This window comes from Ranitomeya variabilis, chromosome 3 (assembly GCF_051348905.1).
Source record: "Ranitomeya variabilis isolate aRanVar5 chromosome 3, aRanVar5.hap1, whole genome shotgun sequence".
NCBI lineage: Eukaryota > Metazoa > Chordata > Amphibia > Anura > Dendrobatidae > Ranitomeya > Ranitomeya variabilis.
Window position 1 is genome coordinate 207,549,844 of NC_135234.1, and position 18,821 is coordinate 207,568,664.

Here is an 18,821-nt window from a genome sequence, read left to right on the forward strand (position 1 = left end):
AGTCTGAGGGAAATTGCAGGGGCCCGGGTTATTAGCTCTCGCTCACCTAGTCTCCCCGTGACACTAGCACTCTGTCATGACCGACAAGGGTAGGTCCAGCACACACACAACAGGGTGGAAGAAGGAAGAGTAAGGCCCTAACAGTAAGGAGCGAGGTATGGGGCACCTCCTAACCACAACCTTTGCCTACCTCTAAGCTCCCCTAATGCCCTATGTGGGTCCTTCCCCCATCGCCATCACGTGCCTAGTCCTTAGTTGTCACCTTACAATACCCTGGCTAGTGCACTAGCTGGCAAGGATGCTAGCGTCACTACTGCAGATGGTATCAGCACAGGGGGTAGTAACAATCATGAGACAGACAATGAAAGAGAAAATGAAACTTAGCTCCGATCTCTGCTGCCAAGCTCCACACAACAGAGGATATAGAATCAGGAAACCAAACTCCACAGTGCTGGCAACAGAGAGCTCCAAACTCCTAGTCTGGTCTTGAAAGACAAACTCTATTACCAACAGTCAGTTGATGCGTCATGTGACTATTTAAAAGGTGGTGGGAGTGGTCACCACCCACATCAGCAACAAAGCAGCTTCCAGCAAGAAAACTGACATTAACGCTTGCTGGCACAATAGCAAAAAACAAAGTTTAAATTCAAGCAGAGCCAGAGCTGTTACGAATCCAAAAATGAATTGTGACATACTCATTGTCAGAGCTAGTTTATGCTGCATGGATCGATGGTTGTTGTTGGTGATTATTACAGTAGGTGATTGGTGGATTTATCAGTGACTGTTGCTAGGTTTTCAGTGTGTGAAAATTTCCTTTCTTCTCCTACTGTGGTTTAACCCCATTCTCCACTCCCCGATGCATCCCTCTGTTATAAATGTGTGTATATTTGTATGTTTGGTATTTTTCGTTACCCCTGTTCGTATTACCTTGTTAGTCTGGTTGGTGTATTACGGTACACTACTATCCCACTCTTCCCTGGGTGGGGGAAAGGTACAGACTGAGGGTGGATTCAAGAGCTAAGGCTAGGTATGTGGCTCCGGCATCTTCACCATCAAAAGTAATCTGGGGAACATGGCAAGCTAGGTCACCCCTAGTATTAGGGACAGGGAAGAAGCCCCTGGTCCCGGGACACCTGACAACAGAGTCATGACACTTTGAGAATCCCATTGCATGCTGGGATACTCAAACGAGTTGTCATCAGGGGGCACAGGTTGTCAATTCCAATGGATGCTCATTAGGATCTTATCACTGCGCACTATTTTTCTCAGTACACAGTGACAATAAGCTCCCTTGCCGCCTCTGTTAAGAACTGATGAGCCAGCAAGAGAGCGCATGGTAAGTGCGTATTGTAAGAAGAGAAGAAGTGAGGAGAGACCACCCCTGCACCCAGAAGTGACATCACATGCAGGGGTGTGGCTGGTCTTTTCTCACCAGGTTATCTCCTTCCAATGTGCACTGACAGTGCACTCTCTTGCTGTATCATCATTTTTCATCAGAGCTGGTGAGTGTGTGAATTGTCACTGTGCGCTAAGAAGAATAGTGCACAGTGACAAGATCCTACTAAGCATTCGGCGCACACTTAGTAGAGCAGGGACGAGTCCAGCCACTGAAAAGGACATCACTGATGATGCTTCATTTCAGGGTGACGACTCCTTTGAGTATCCAAGCATTTTTCCTAGATAGTGTGAAAAATAGTAGTTAGACTAGTGAGAAAACTTTAGGGACTTTTTAATGAAAGCATATTAGAAAAGAGATGAGATATTATATTAAATAGATAGAGATTAAGGATTAAAATAAATTTTAGTTTCGTACCACCCCTTTAACATCAGTTTTTCATCAGTGATTTAAAACTATGAGAAATAAATAACTTACAAAGCTTTTCCTTCTATCTATTACAATGTTATATGGCTTTCAGAATGCTGATCGGTTTGTTCACAGACCGAAAGACTTGTATTAGCAAGTTTGATCTGTGACTCAGATCAAAACTGGACATGTTTCATGTTTTGGTGTGGATCACTTGGTTTGCAAAAATACTAGGACATGTGAACAGCCCCATGGAGAAATAGAATAATATACCATTGGTACATATTTATATTATAATTAACACCTGGGCCGACCATGGCACTAATGTGAACCATTGTCACCGCAGAACCCTTGGCCTATAATTCATTTAATCAACCCAAGTATATTGAGAATGTATACAATTATTCTATTTATTCCATTATATCATCAATATACTTGGGTTGATTAAATCAGTTAATCCAACCAAATGTAAGTAGTGTATATGCATATGACATTATGTGTACTATATTTACTGTGGTAGATCAACTCACTCGGCTTCCCAAAGAGGTAGACACAGGAATCGTTTCTATTTAATGTCTGGATAGTTTATTGCAATCCAAATGACTTAGAAGGCTGACTATTTACCTTCTAAACCTAACCCTGGGGAGAAGATATGCTGAACAGCCTCCCACCTGCTCTTTAGCTGTTCACTTAAAAACCTAGCCCTTAAAATGGCAGATTAACCCCTCTCAGCACTTAGTGTGCTGGAGCAATTTCCCTAGGTTCATATGACTGAAGCTAACAAACTCAGTGATACATATCTCCCATCTAGTACTTTACCAGTGACTTTGTCGCGATATATACAACGGGTGAAATAAGTATTGACCATGTCACCAATTTTCTAAGTAAATATACTTCTAAAGCTGCTATTGATATGAAATTCTCAACACATGTTGGTAACAACCAATCCAGTCCACACAGGTAAATAAATCAAACCATAGATGTCCATAAACTAAGTTATGTGTAATAATGAGAAATGACACAGTGAAAAAGTATTGAACATATCAAGAAAAAGAGGTACAAAAAGACATGGAAAGTCATGACAACAGCTGAAATCTGTCAGAAGTTAGAAAGCCATCCTGTCACTAAGTGAAAAATGCTAATATTAACTGGTTCAACTGATGGCCAATTAAAAGGTGTCCCAATACCAACATGCCACAGAACAAACATCTCATGAGGGGTAAATCCAGTGAGTTTTTTCAAGATCTTTGCAACCTTATTGTTGCAAAACATACTGTTGGCGTTGGTTACAGGAGAATTTCTAAAATACTGAAGATTCTACTGTAATAAATACTGTTGGGGCCATATTCCAAAAGTGGAAAAAACATAATTTCACCATAAACTGGCTATGATCAGGTGCTCCCCGCAATATTTCAGACAGAGGAGTGAAATTAATTATCAGAAGAATTGTCCAAGAGCCAAGGACCCACCTTTATGATTACCGATGGCATGCATGCTTACCACAAAACACTCCATTGCTGAAAACAAAGGAAGCAAGCAACATTTAAACAAGCCTGTGAAATGCTCGGAGAATATAGTCTGGTCAGATGAGACTACAATTGAATTATTTGGCTGCCATAATGCATACCATGTTTGGAGGCCAAAAGGCACTGCATAGCACCCCCAAAACACCATACCAAAAGTAAAGTTTGGAGGTGGGAACATCATGATGTGGGGCTGTTTTTCAGCATACGGCACTTCTTGTTATTACATGTAACTTTTTTATGGACATCTATAGTTTGATTTCTTTGCCTGTGTGGATTGGATGGGTTGTTATTGACATCCGGTGAGAATTTCATGTCAAGAATACCTTTAGTAATATATTTACTTAGAAAATTGGTTATATGTTCAATACTTATTTAACCCGCTGAATGATATTTTTTGTCCAGGACTCAATACCCTTTATCAGCACTCATTAAGGTTGTAAAGTACTACTTTTAATAGTGGCATCCTTGTAATACCATTGTAACCTCTAATTCAGGATAGCTGATTGGCACATTGTTTCTGACACTATTTTCTCATCACAGTAGAAATTTTTTTGCTACTCTTATGAAAGCATTGTGTCAGATTACTATTTAAAGGGTTATTGAATGGGTAAAATTGCAATATCCTTGTTAAGACAAAGAACTTTTCAATTAACCTTTAAAGAACCAGTCCAGGCTTTTTTTTATTTCGGCGCTGGAGTCATGCCACTAACATAAAGTCCATGACCCTACTAATGTGCTTATCAACCACCATCTTCAGCGCCGGTATCTTGTGAACGCAACTTTTGACTGACCGGAAGTCATTAGGAATGGTCGCAATCTCTTAATGTAAGTCTATGAGCCTCGTTCTGGCTGTCATAGACTTACACTGAGGTGTGACTGCAGCAATTAGACTGGCCATATCCTGCAGAAGACTGATCAGAGTAGCACTGATAAAAGAAGAAGATGGCGGCTGGTAATTATGATACTAGGTGCAGGGGACTTAGAATAGTGGCATTACTTCAAAGGTAAAAAAAAAAAAAAAAAATTAAAAAAAATTACTGGGGTGTTGGTTTAACTAAAAGTCCTGTTCATTCTCAAGAATAGAGGGATTTCTCATTCTCTGGTGTTGTCTAGGTTACCAACCACATCTGCAGTCTATCACAGGTGGCCATTTTCTTAGGCATACTCTTTTTTTTATAGTACTTGAAAACGCTGCTCCTAGGTTGGCCCAACCCTCCTCCGATGCCGCAGAGGCAAGGCTGTCTTTGCTTGCAGCATTGGCTATTGCACAGTTCAGGCCAGCAGTACAACTATGCGGCCGACCCTAACAGTTAATCTTCAGGAGCGCACCGAACCCAGACAAGCAGTAGCAGGTAGGCAGTGGAGCTGTGGGCTCCGGAACAAAGATTGTGAGACAAATGCACCATTACAAGCTGTATGGCAACAATTCATATCTACTTTTCAATTTAGAATCTTAAGGAGCACTTAGTACTACAATGAAAAACATAATGTCCTTGGTTAACATAGGCCCAAGCTACAACTATTACAAAGTAAGACATGTATCTAAATTCTAAAATATAAGTTGAGTGGAGCTCAAGCATGCGCATCTCTACGCCATTGAAGACAGAGCTCTCCAGAGCCTTGCTACCGGGATCCATAGCCTTGTTCTCAGTACTGCCGGGAGCCCCTGCTGTCTGACCCCCAGCGATGAGTAAGTAATGGCTAATAGGCACTTACTACGTAATATTGCACATAACATTTACCCTCTTTCCAATATACAAACCCTACTTGTATAGGTTTACCCTCTTTCCAAATATACTGCAAAAATCTAAAGAAAATAATTAAATCTAGTATCACCTAATCACCTAAAATCAATGCAAAATCAGAGAAAATTTCTTGTACCCAAATTCTGAAATTTTCACCCACAGTAACAAAGTATTGTTCATAGCATCCATGAACACATAAGCAAATTGCATAAAGGTTTTTGAATAAATTCAGCATATACATAAAGTGAATACTGCCCGATTCTTGACCCTTCTCTCTTTTTTTGCTTCCTAATACACTCCTCACTTACTCCATCATGGTCACCGGTGGATTCCACAGTTGCCATGGAAACATATGAGACAGAAGTAACCGCCCTTTGGACTGCGGGAAGGTGAAACCCATGGAATTTACATTAGCAACAGTGACAAGGCGATCCAATCCTAGAAGAATATGCCGTGACATCACGAGCTACAACGGTGCTGAGATGGAAGAACCGATATTAAAACACACAATTGTCACTATGCAGGGGCTTTCTGTACCACTCACAGTGCAGATCCCTTTTTATTGTCAGGATTAACCATTTAAGTGACAGGTATACAAAACAATATGAAATGCTGCTAGTACTGGGATCGCTGGGTTTTCAGAAATGGAAAGGAAGGGTTACTGGCTGCAGTGAAACTACACTCCGAAGCTTCCTTCCCTCCCTTCCTTCTCTTTCCCCGTCCCTCCCTCTTCTGCTCTCCTTGTCTTTTATAATGTCTTATCATTTAGCACAGACGGGAATCATAATCGTTAGACTGTTGCCATGACACCTATCAGGTCACAAAGTGCTCCTGTCAGCCACCTCCCTGTGCCCGGAAGAAAGCCCTGGCACCATGCTGATTTCACTGGGCAAAAATGTAATTGTGCTGCAGGCCAAGTAGGCGAAGGCACCGGGCCATAGCGCGGCCTCATCATTGCTGGACCCAGACTACACGCCAGCGTGCTCTCACGTCTACCATAGCATTTACACGTCTTAATGATTCATATACAATCATTTAAACAACCACATGAATTATAAATGAACTATGCAGAATACATAACCTGTAATGAAAGCGCAGCTTGAAATATGGAAATACCGATACCAAGTATTAAATCTCATATATTAGCAATAGACTTGTATTATAAAACTTCCCAGAATTAGATTTCGGAACATCATCAAAACATTAGATTTTTTTTAATAATTCAGTCTCAGTCTATATCTCAATAAATGTCATTTTTACAATTAAGAGCGAACACAACGTGCGTCTGAGACATTAGTCATACCGCTATGGATTAAAACGCAGGGAAACGTTGATTTAATAAAATTGGCCTGCTATTGAATCAACTAGAAACGTAGCCGCAGAATACTGTAAATGGTAGCAAACACTTGGCTGTATTCCCACCAGTGAGTAATAGGAACCTACATTTGGCACAGGTAGGAAGTGGATGCGACTACTTCATTACCGGCTTACAGGTCCTCAGGGACGTAAAGGTGATGAGCTCCTAAGAAAAAGCTGCATCTTAAGCATATCAGTTCCAACTTGCACTGATGAAGATTTGTTAAACCAGACCACAAGACAACATCTATTTTGTGACTAAAATAAAGCCATAAACCTATGAAAACCAATATAAATAAACACAGAAGTATATAGAAATATCCCTACAGTATAGTGAATAATAAACTGCAACAACTTTCCCTTTCCTGAATGGGTCAAAAGGCTGTCACCCAAGGGCCACATAAACCTAGAATTGGCCCAGGTTTAGATATTGTGGCAAAGTCCTAGTGGGCTCCTCTCCAGCTTATAAGAGCTAGAATTTTATTATTTATCGGTCAATAAAGTTGCATCAGGGCTTGTTTTTTGTGGTACGAGCTGCAGTTTGTATCATTACTATTTTAGGGTGCATTTGACTTTCTAATCTCTTTTTACTCCATTTTTTTGGAGGCAAAGAGACCATAAGGGATCACTCACCCGAGCGATGACATACAGGTATATAATATATACAGGAGGAGATGACATACAGCAGGTATGTACTATTTACAGGAGAGATGACATACAGGTATATACTATATACACGAGATGACATACAGGTGTATACTATATATAAGGGAGATGACAAACATGTATATACTGAGGGGAAAATGAAAGGTGTGAGGTGAAAATGAAAAGGTGTGAGTGCAAAATGAGAGGAGTGAGGGAAAATAGTGGAGTAATCAGAAAATGACATGTGAGGTCGAAATGACAAGTGTTAGGGGGGAATGAGAGGAGTGAGGGGGAAAATAAGAGGCGTGAAGGGGAAAATTAGAGGTGTGAGGGAGAAAATGAGAGATGTGAGGGGGAAAATGAAAGATATGAGGGGGAAAATGAGAGGCGTGATGGGAAAATAAGAGAAGTGAGGTGCTATAACTAACCACAGATATTTGCTATGCCCAGGCAACGCCGGGCTCTTCAGCTAGTACAGGTCCTTCTCAAAAAATTAGCATATAGTGTTAAATTTCATTATTTACCATAATGTAATGATTACAATTAAACTTTCATATATTATAGATTCATTATCCACCAACTGAAATTTGTCAGGTCTTTTATTGTTTTAATACTGATGATTTTGGCATACAACTCCTGAAAACCCCAAAAACCTGTCTCAATAAATTAGCATATCAAGAAAAGGTTCTCTAAACGACCTATTACCCTAATCTTCTGAATCAACTAATTAACTCTAAACACATGCAAAAGATACCTGAGGCTTTTAAAAACTCCCTGCCTGGTTCATTACTCAAAACCCCCATCATGGGTAAGACTAGCGACCTGACAGATGTCAAGAAGGCCATCATTGACACCCTCAAGCAAGAGGGTAAGACCCAGAAAGAAATTTCTCAACAAATAGGCTGTTCCCAGAGTGCTGTATCAAGGCACCTCAATGGTAAGTCTGTTGGAAGGAAACAATGTGGCAGAAAACGCTGTACAACGAGAAGAGGTGACCGGACCCTGAGGAAGATTGTGGAGAAGGACCGATTCCAGACCTTGGGGAACCTGAGGAAGCAGTGGACTGAGTCTGGTGTGGAAACATCCAGAGCCACCGTGCACAGGCGTGTGCAGGAAATGGGCTACAGGTGCCGCATTCCCCAGGTAAAGCCACTTTTGAACCATAAACAGCGGCAGAAGCGCCTGACCTGGGCTACAGAGAAGCAGCACTGGACTGTTGCTAAGTGGTCCCAAGTACTCTTTTCTGATGAAAGCAAATTTTGCATGTCATTCGGAAATCAAGGTGCCAGAGTCTGGAGGAAGACTGGGGAGAAGGAAATGCCAAAATGCCTGAAGTCCAGTGTCAAGTACCCACAGTCAGTGATGGTGTGGGGTGCCATGTCAGCTGCTGGTGTTGGTCCACTGTGTTTCATCAAGGGCAGGGTCAATGCAGCTAGCTATCAGGAGATTTTGGAGCACTTCATGCTTCCATCGGCTGAAATGCTTTATGGAGATGAAGATTTCATTTTTCAGCATGACCTGGCACCTGCTCACAGTGCCAAAACCACTGGTAAATGGTTTACTGACCATGGTATTACTGTGCTCAATTGGCCTGCCAACTCTCCTGACCTGAACCCCATAGAGAATCTGTGGGATATTGTGAAGAGAAAGTTGAGAGACGCAAGACCCAACACTCTGGATGAGCTTAAGGCCGCTATTGAAGCATCCTGGGCCTCCATAACATCTCAGCAGTGTCACAGGCTGATTGCCTCCATGCCACGCCGCATTGAAGCAGTCATTTCTGCCAAAGGATTCCCGACCAAGTATTGAGTGCATAACTGAACATTATTATTTCATGTTTTTTTTGTTTGTTATTAAAAAACACTTTTATTTGATTGGACGGGTGAAATATGCTAATTTATTGAGACAGGTTTTTTGGGTTATCAGGAGTTGTATGCCAAAATCATCAGTATTAAAACAATAAAAGACCTGACAAATTTCAGTTGGTGGATAATGAATCTATAATATATGAAAGTTTAATTGTATTCATTACATTATGGTAAATAATGAAATTTAACACTATATGCTAATTTTTTGAGAAGGACCTGTATATCTATAAAAGTATTACCTACCTATGCATGATGGACTGGCAGCATTTATTTGGCCAGATAATTGAATTGCTATTTTATTGCATGTCTTTAATAGAAACTTGTTGTTATCAATGACAATTAAACTGTGATATTACTTGAATTCTCGTAGCATATTGTGACTCCAAAATGTCATGGACCAACAATACAGTAATGACTTCTATGGTCTCTAGTGTATAGTCACCTTCCATCTACACTAATAGGCCTCAATGAAACCAGATGCGATCTGTCTAATGGCTGAATATTGACTTCCTAGATTCACACATATCTATCCAAAGAGGAAAATGATGCTGCTTCTCGGCTATGTGGTAAGCTAAATGCAATATTTAGCTTGAATTAGCTCTTATTATGACAGCGTAGGATTCATAAGAGGTGGGAGATTGGTGGGCTGCACTGTGCTCTAATGCATTTATTCCAGAAAACGCTTTTGTTCCAAGCTTTGAGCTCTAGTGATTTCTTCTCATATATAATAAAACATTAAGAAACATTAAGTCCTTGCCCTTAAAAAAAAAAAAAGCAACACAAAACGTCACCATGCAATTCCATGCATTCTTTAGTATGGGTGGACTAAGTGATTTGTGGACAATGTGGGCTCTGGATGACATATAGACTAAGAAGGAGACTGAGGGACCAGACTGCAGCTCTGAGACACCAGATTGGGCAACCACATCCAGGCTCCCATTGTATAGGCATTGACAGGTTTAGAGGAAGCAGATCATTTTGGAGAAAAATATATCACAAATCTACAACAAATGGTCTATGTGGAAAAATAGTGGTGTGCTGTACTGGTGGTATTTAATATAAGTATACCAGATTTGGGTATATAATGGCAGAAGGCTCTATAGGTCTACTACCAATGCAAAATCGATACCAACCAGTCATATTCTAGGGATCATGTTCAATTTACAGAAATTGGAGAAGTGACCTGGTCACCAATATACGAGACCCAAGTGTTGTTTTGTAATCTCAAAAATGAATTACAAGATGTGCACAGACTCCTATGAGTTAAAAAAAAAGAAGAAGCTATACAGAAGAGGCAGGAATCATTCGTTCCCTAGTGCAGGAATTGTGTGTGCTGATGTAGGCTATATACTTTAGTTTATGTAATATACTGTTGATTAGTCCCTTTTAACTTCCAAGGCTCATTCATAAGGTTTGATGGCACAAGATGTAAATGTCATGAATTATTCACATGAATGGATGCAGACTGGAGGAGAGGCCTATGGTGTTAGTCTTGCTATGGGTACGTGTCTTCATGATCCAACACTGTGTGATCTAATACTCACTATCTAAAAGGGGTAGATTTTTTTTTTCCAATTCTCTCTTTCACTGAGTGCAACGTCGTAGATAAAATTAGTAATAATAAGCGTATTGGTAAAATAAATCCAATCCAATTTGGTCGGATGTGTAGCCCTCCAGCATTGCTACACTTACTGTTTGGAGAACCCAACGGCCTACTCTCCATTGTTATAGTAATAGGCGATAATAAAAAATCATTGCACACAGTAACGGAGTCATTGCTGCTAGATTACAAGCCAGCCCTGTGCATTGTAATTATCCCGACTGGATTTAGCACGAAGCTGAACCCTGCGCACCGCACACCATGTGAGTGTTCATCTATGGAAATGAATGCTATATATAGATTTGTAAGCAGCACCCAAAGGTGTTTCACAATCAATTACTCAGCTAAATCTAAGAAAATACATTGTAATGTAAGTACCTGCTGAAACCATTGGGAGAGGGAGAGAGGATGTGGGAAGGATTGGCCCAGAGGGGTGGGGGATGAGTGATGATGGAGAATGTGACCAGGGTGAGAGCATGGGGCAGGGAGGAAGGGGAGAGAAAGGATGCAGGGACCCAAGCCAAGCAGATAACATGCTCTGAGATATGCACTGGACGTAATAACGGCTGCTCTGCGGGGATTGGGAGCTTAGCAGGGAAATGAGACTTAATTCACTGCATGTCAATACGGAGCAGATAAAAGCAGGTGGTGCAATCTCAGTGACCCAGATTAAGATTCACTATTGCAAATCACTGTCGGCGCATACAAATATTCCGCTATTTGAAACCCCAATATTATGCACACTATCATCATAAAATATGTCACCCTTACCGTTCATCCTCCTAAGTAGCCCTGATGGGCTCCGTGCGTCTCTACGGGATCCATTCTTAATCTCCATAGAAAGAAATTAATTGTAAATTTAGAATCCTCTCCTTCTTATGTTCTGCTGCATTCCCTTCTGCCCAGCAGTACAGTGAGCGCCTCTGCATGCAGGTCGGTGCTGTATACAGAGGTACATTGAGCTGGCTGTATACTGCGTCCGCACTGAGCATGCTCGCAGCATCCCTGGGGATTTAAATCCTTCCACGTGACCCCAGTCTGTCAGGCAGAGTGAGAAGATTTAACCCCCTGCCTGTCATATTACACATGAAAACTGGACACATTTAAAAAAGAATAGAAATATTGACTACTAGGGTTATACAATGAATAAGGAGAGTGCAATCAGGCCTTGACATTATAAATTGTAATCCAATCATTGCTGTTCTATAATTTTTAATGCTGTTGATAACGAAGAATTAGGGAAGATTTCATCATATATTTATGTCGCTGTATCTGGATTTGAAGTCTACTTGGTGCATTGCAGAATTATCTGGAGAATGCATCATCATCATCATCACCCTGAGAACAGATTCCTCTAGTATCAGTAAATGAAAAAACATCTGCATTCATTTTCCTCCACTCATCGTGTAGAAAAAGGAAGAAAAGTACAAGACTGCTGACAGTCAATCCACCATAAGGAAGACAGCAATGGTTAAAAAAATATCAGGGATGAAGTGAGAAGCCATAAACCATCCTAAATATGCAAGACTGGCAGAGCGTGAAATACAGACACCTGTATGTCAGACTGCGTGTTTACATTCCTATATCCATGAAGCATGCCAGGTATTTTAATACTACACAATAGTGTCCTGTTTATAAAATAAGCTGACACATTGACAGTCAGGTCTGTGAGGCCGATCATATCTTCTGTCTTAGGACGTATTGAGTGGCATTGAGTTGAGCTGTCACGGTAGACCCTGCCCATTACATGACATAAATGTATTAGAAAAGTCATCGATTTGTCGTTTTTGTCACATTGCTAATCATTCTTTACAGCTTTTCCTAAGTAAATTTCACCCACCTTTTCTGGAGACCTGGATGGCATTGATACCAAGTTATGCTAAGACAAGTAGGCATGGCATCAGGGTTCGGTAGATTTTGAGATATTTGAGAACTGGAAAAAGCAAGGCCATAGACCTTTGTATTCAGCTGTATTAGGTCATCTATTGTTTTCGCACAACTTATACCATTGTAACGGCGGAAATGGAATGTTTTTTGTTCTTAAGGGTATGTGCACACGTCAGGATTTCTTGCAGAAATTTCCCGAAGAAAACCGGAAATTTTCTGCAAGAAATCCGCATTTTTTTTTTTGCGTTTTTTCCCCGTTTTTTTCGTGGTTTTTTTTAGCATTTTGCAATCGTAATTAGCTTGCAGAATGCTAAAGTTTTCCAAGCGATCTGTAGCATCGCTTGGAAAACTGACTGACAGGTTGGTCACACTTGTCAAACATAGTGTTTGACAAGTGTGACCAACTGTTTACTATAGATGCAGCCTATGCAGCATCAATAGTAAAAGATAGAATGTTTAAAAATAATAAAAAAAATAAAAAAATGGTTATACTCGCCTGCAGGCAGCCGATCTCCTCAGCGGCTTCCGTTCCTATAGATGGTGTGTGTGTGCAGGACCTTCGATGACGTCGCGGTCACGTGACCGCGACGTCATCGCGGTCATGTGACCGCGACGTCATCGCAGGTCCTTCACACACACCATCTATAGGAACGGAAGCGGCAGCATGCACCGCTGAGAGGCGGGAAGACTCCGGGGGCCATCGAAGGTGAGTATATGACTATTTTTTATTTTAATTCTTTTTTTTACCAATTATATGGTGCCCAGTCCGTGGAGGAGAGTCTCCTCTCCTCCACCCTGGGTACCAACCGCACATGATCTCCTTACTTCCCGCATGGTGGGCATAGCCACTTGCGGAAAGTAAGCAGATCAATGCATTCCTAGGTGTGCGGAATCCCCGCAATTCCGCAAATTTAATGAACATGTTGCTTTTTTTTCCGTGATGCGATTTTTTCACGGAAAAAAATGCAACATTTGCACAAGAAATACGGAGTACACTGAAAATAATGGGAGGCATATGTAAGCGTTTTTTTCGCGTTTTTATCACGTCTTTATAGCGAAAAAAACGCGAAAAATACTGAAGGTGTGCACATGGCCTTAACTTTAGGCCGGTGTCACACTGGCGAGTTTTACGGACTTATGAGCGCAGAAAATACGTCCGTAAAATACGCATTACACACGGCCCAATGATTCTCTATGGCCCTGCTCCTATCAGCCGTATTTTACTGATCCGTATTATACGGTCTTCTACGGCCGTACAAAATCGCAGCATGCTGCGTTTGTCACTGTATTGCGCAAAAAAATCGCCAATGAAAGTCTATGGCGGCGAGAAAAATACGGATTACACACGGACCAGCAGTGTGACTTGCAAGAAATACGCAGCAGTGTTCTATAGAAAAGCCGGTAATTCAATTGCCGGCTTTTCATTTCTCCTTCCCAAACCCGACAGGATATGAGACATGGTTTACATACAGTAAACCATCTCATATCCCTTTTTTATGACATATTCCACACTACTAATGTTAGTAGAGTGTATGTGCAAAATTTGGGCGCTGTTGCTTGTAAAATAAAGGGTTAAATCGCGGAAAAAATTGGCGTGGGCTCCCGCGCAATTTTCTCCGCTAGAGTGGTAAAGCCAGTGACTGAGGGCAGACATTAATAGCCTAGAGAGGGTCCATGGTTATTGCCCCCCTGGCTACAAACATCTGCCCCCAGCCACCCCAGAAAAGGCACATCTGTAAGATGCGCCTATTCTGGCACTTGGCCACTCTCTTCCCACTCCCGTGTAGCGGTGGGATATGGGGTAATGAAGGGTTAATGTCACCTTGCTATTGTAAGGTGACATTAAGCCAGATTAATAATGGAGAGGCGTCAATTATGACACCTATCCATTATTAATCCAATAGTACGAAATGGTTAATAAAACACACATTATTACAAAGTATTTTAATGAAATAAAGACACATGTTGTTGTAATATTTTATTAGACTCTTAATCCACCTGAAGACCATCGTCCTGAAACAAAGTTACAAAAACAAACAACAATATTCCATACCTTCCGTCGTTATGTCCCACGATGTAAATCCATCTGAAGGGGTTAAATCATTTTACAGCCAGGAGCTGTGCTAAAGCACTCGCTCCTGCCTGTAAAACCCTGGGTACTGAATGGAAAGCAGGGTGATCTGTAGTTACCTTGAGTCGCAGTGATGCGCCCTCTGCTGGATGTCCTCATATGAACTCGAGCCTGGGAAAAATTCCCACGCTCGAGTTCATGAGGACTTATATCATGCATTTATCTATAAAAACATGTTAAAAAAAACTGGTCATCATAGGTGTGTAAGGGACATGCTGCCCACATTTTCCCTCTTAACCCCTTAGTGACACAGCCAATTTGATACTTAATGACCAAGCCAATTTTTACAATTCTGACCACAGTCACTTTATGAGGTTATAGCTCTGGAATGCTTCAACGTATTCCACTGATTCTGAGATTGTTTTTTCATGACATTTTGTACTTCATGTTAGTGGTAAAATTTCTTCGAAATACACTACTGTTCAAAAGTTTAGGGTCACCCAGACAATTTTGTGTTTTCCATGAAAACCCATACTTTTATTAATCAAATAAGTTGCCAAATGAATTGAAAATCTAGTCCAGACATTGACAAGGTTCAAAAAAAAGATTTTTATTTGAAATAAACCTTCAAAAAGAACCTGAAGACTCACCTCTTCCGACAAGCCTACAGTATGCAGTGATCCTCAACCTACTGAACCACCGCACGACCAGCTCTACCCTCTCCTAGTGTATCCTCACCCATCCCCTGCAGACTGTGAGCCCTCGTGGGCAGGGTCCTCCCTCCTTCTGTACCTGTTAGTGCCTTTTTTTGCTCATGTTTATTGTCTTTATCTATATTTGCCCCTTTTCACATGTAAAGCGCCATGGAATAAATGGCGCTATAAAAATGTATAATAATAATAATAAAATAATAATTTTCTCCTTTAAACTTTGCTTTCGTCAAAGAATGCTCCCTTTGCAGCAATTACAGAATTGCAGAACTTTGGCATTCTAGCAGTTAATTTTCTGAGGTAATCTGGAGAAATTTCACCCCATGCTTACATAAGCCCCTCCCACAAGTTGGTTTGGCTTGATGGGCACTTTTTCCATACCATATGGTCAAGCTGCTCCCACAACAGCTCAATGGGGTTGAGATCCGGTGACTGTGCAGCGCCCCAGAGTCCTGGTCGTTGCAGTACTGATGCTCCACCGCTAAGGGGCACTATGGTACGTCTGATGGCACTGAAAGAGTTCACCTGACCAGGTGTCACAGACACCAATACACTTCACAGTCTGGCCTCCAGGGGGAGCTAAGGGTGCTATGTATTAGGCCACTCCTCACTGTCTGGTAAAACTGGGGGTTAGATAGGAAGTTAGAGAGAAGCTGACTGGGTTGGAACCAGGCAACATCCTGTGGCAGAGGGTGTTGCAGGGGAAGATTCAGGGGGGTCCCTGCCAGGGGTGGGATCCTGACAGAGGCCTAGCGAACAGAAAAGAACGTTACGGGACCGCGCCTGCACTTCATCGCGGCGGTACCCCAAGAAAGGACAAGAAGCAAGGTTTATTGTGCTGAGCGAGAAACGAGATCAACACAACAAGGAGAAACACCAGTAGGAGTCGTGCTGTAAGATGAGGCAACATCCTACTGAGGCGCGTAACCGGTGGCCGGAAACGCCGAGGAAGTATTGAGCTCCAGGCCTTACTTCAAACCTACGGCAGGACAATCAGTTATAGGCGGGCTGTCTCACTCAAATCACCTAAGAAGACATAGGGGGCAACAGTTGGAGAGGGGCGACACTAGGGTCCCGGAAGAGCTCCGAGCCTACCCGTCATACGGGTGCGTCCTAGCCATATCATCTGGGGGGACGAAGAAGAACATCAAAATCGAGTTGTGAGGGAACTTCAGAAACAGACACAACAGTTGTGGGGACTATCCCGTAAGCACAGCAGGGGAGGACCACAACACACAAGCACTAGAAGGTAGGCACATATTTCCACCTGCAAAGGGAACTCTGGAGGTGCCATCGGACCGGCCGGACTCACGCAGCCCAGTTAACCGTATTCTGGACTGAGGATCCTGAAGCCTTCAGTAAAGAGGTAAAGAGACTGCAACCTGGTGTCCTCGTTATTTACTGCGACCTGCACCGCACCACAACCTCATCACACTCTCCACCTTCATTGGACGCCCCTCAGCAGGGTCATGGGCCGGGTCTAGCCACCGTGACAACCCCAGAACTGAGACAGAGAGGCCCGGTACCGGGTACCCCCCGACCCTGCGGCAGTGGGGGCGCTCCAACTTGGCGTCACGAACAGGATCTACTTAAGCCTGAAGAATCAGGTCATGTGTGCCTTGGAACTGTGATTTATTGTGCTTGGACTCTGACTTATTGCAAAGACTGTGCATTGCCACTTGCCGCCAAAAACCGCTGCCATTACAGCGCTGACGAGAGCGCAGGAGAAGAAGAGGGGCGTGGAGTAGGCGTGGACCAGCTGAAGAGCGCGAAAGACAATGGCCGCCCAGTCTAAACATTTTTGCATCCTGAGGACGTGTCCGTCAGCAGCCGAGGTCCGCCTTCTCATCCTCTTTGGAGGGTGGAGACCATGGAGACGGGGCCGCCCACGAAAGAGACTGCGGGAAGAAGACACTGGAGAGGAAGCAAAGATGGCGACGCCGGGAGCACCGCGTGGGGACGACCCGACCCAGCATGAGGCTGCACCACCCGACACAGCCCCAGACGCGCCATCGTTGCAGGGACTGGCCTGTTGTGAACTCTGTTTTCGGGCTCCCTCTTGTGGTCACACGTGGTATTGTGTGAGTTTTGTTTTTGGGCTCCCCCTGGTGGCTTTGTTTGTTATCCTGCGGATCTGTGGCTGAATCAGCTGCCTCGTTATGCACTAGGGAGTTTCCTATTTAGCTCTGCTTCACCTCCACTTGTTGCCGGCTGTCGATGTATTCAGTGCTATTCTGATCTCCCCTGATTATCTTCGTTTTCGGTCTCTTCTGGAGAAGCTAAGTTTCTGTTTGATTATTTTTTGCTCATCAGTCTGCAATATGATTTCAGTGTATGATGAGTTTAGTCCAGCTTGCTAATATGTGAGTTCTTGCGGCTGGTAAGCTCTGGGGTACGGAGTTGCTTCCCCCGCACCGTTAGTTGGTGCGGGGGCTCGAGCAATCTCTGCGTGGATATTTTGCTTAGGGTTTTCTATTGACCGCACAGCTCCCTTCCTATTTTCTGCTATCTAGTGTTAGCGGGCCTCATTTGCTAAATCTATTTCATCTCTGCGTTTGTGCTTTCCCCTTAACTCACCGTTAATATTTGTGGGGGGCTTTTCTATATCTTTGGGGTCATTTCTCTGAGGCAAGTAAGGACTTTACTTTCCCTCTAGGAATAGGTAGTTTCTCAGGCCGTGAAGAGACGTCTAGGATTTTCAGGTAACGTTCCGCGGCTGCCTATAGTTGTTTGCGGATAGGATCAGGTTGCGGTCAATCCAGATACCACTTCCCAGAGCTGGTCATCGGTTTAGTTACTTAGCTAGTCAAACTTGCGATCCTTGCCACTAGGATCATAACACTGGCCCTTACGGAGCTACCGACAGGCAGACCCAACTGGCCACCGTCTGAGGAGTGTGTGGCCGCAGCCGAGGCCCGGCAGATAGCGTGCCGCCGGAAGGCCGATGCTCATGTGACCGCTCGGCTAGGCCAGCCTACGGAGGTCCGCCTAACTCCGGTGTCCCCTGCTTCCTCCATCCCGGCCGCGGCAGAGTGCGGGCTGCCGGCGCTGGGCCTGAGGATCCTGCCGGAGGCAGAACATCTGCGGTGCCTGATGACGGCGTGGAGGAATAGACCCCAGCCTGCGGCCCAGATTGACCTGACGGAAGTCGAGGAGGTTCCCCCGTCACATTGGGGTGTGGTGGTGTTCTTCAACTCCCAGGAAGGACGGGGAGTTATACAAGAAATTGGAGAGCCACTGCAGGTCCGTGTGGATCGGGAAGAGGTGGAACCCTGTGGGGGAAGGTACGGTCGTGACCTGGAGCCCGGAGACGCAGTGACTTACACCCGGTGGAGGAGGGAGGTTGGCTGGATAGCTCGGGGCGTCCAGCGGTGCGTCGCACTCCAGGCCGCTGCCGGAACATCGGAAGACGAGCCTCCTGCAGGGAAGGTGCCGGAACCTGCCCCCGCGGCACCCCAGGGGATTCATACCCACCGTGTCACTACGGGTCGTATCCACCCATGAGCGAGGAGGGTGTCCCAACGAGGGATCCTATCGTTACTGGGACCGGTCTATGCTACACCATCACGACCCGTTTGCCCGGTGAGGCCCGGGAGGAGGCCGCCTCCT

The 18,821-nt window shown here is 43.6% G+C and overlaps 1 protein-coding gene across 6 annotated transcripts in view; it reads right to left on the reverse strand.

Annotated features, from left to right (window-relative positions):
- PLEKHA6 (pleckstrin homology domain containing A6) overlaps positions 1-11,551 on the reverse strand; it is a 255,653-nt gene extending 244,102 nt beyond the window's left edge. For 3 of the 6 annotated variants that reach the window (XM_077295058.1, XM_077295059.1, XM_077295056.1), the window contains exon 1: positions 11,316-11,522. The gene's annotated coding sequence lies outside the window, so the exon portion shown is untranslated. Of the gene's footprint in view, positions 1-11,315 lie in introns of all 6 variants that reach the window. The other 3 variants (XM_077295065.1, XM_077295062.1, XM_077295064.1) reach the window with 3 other exon arrangements.
- Between the last annotated feature and the right edge of the window lie 7,270 nt (positions 11,552-18,821).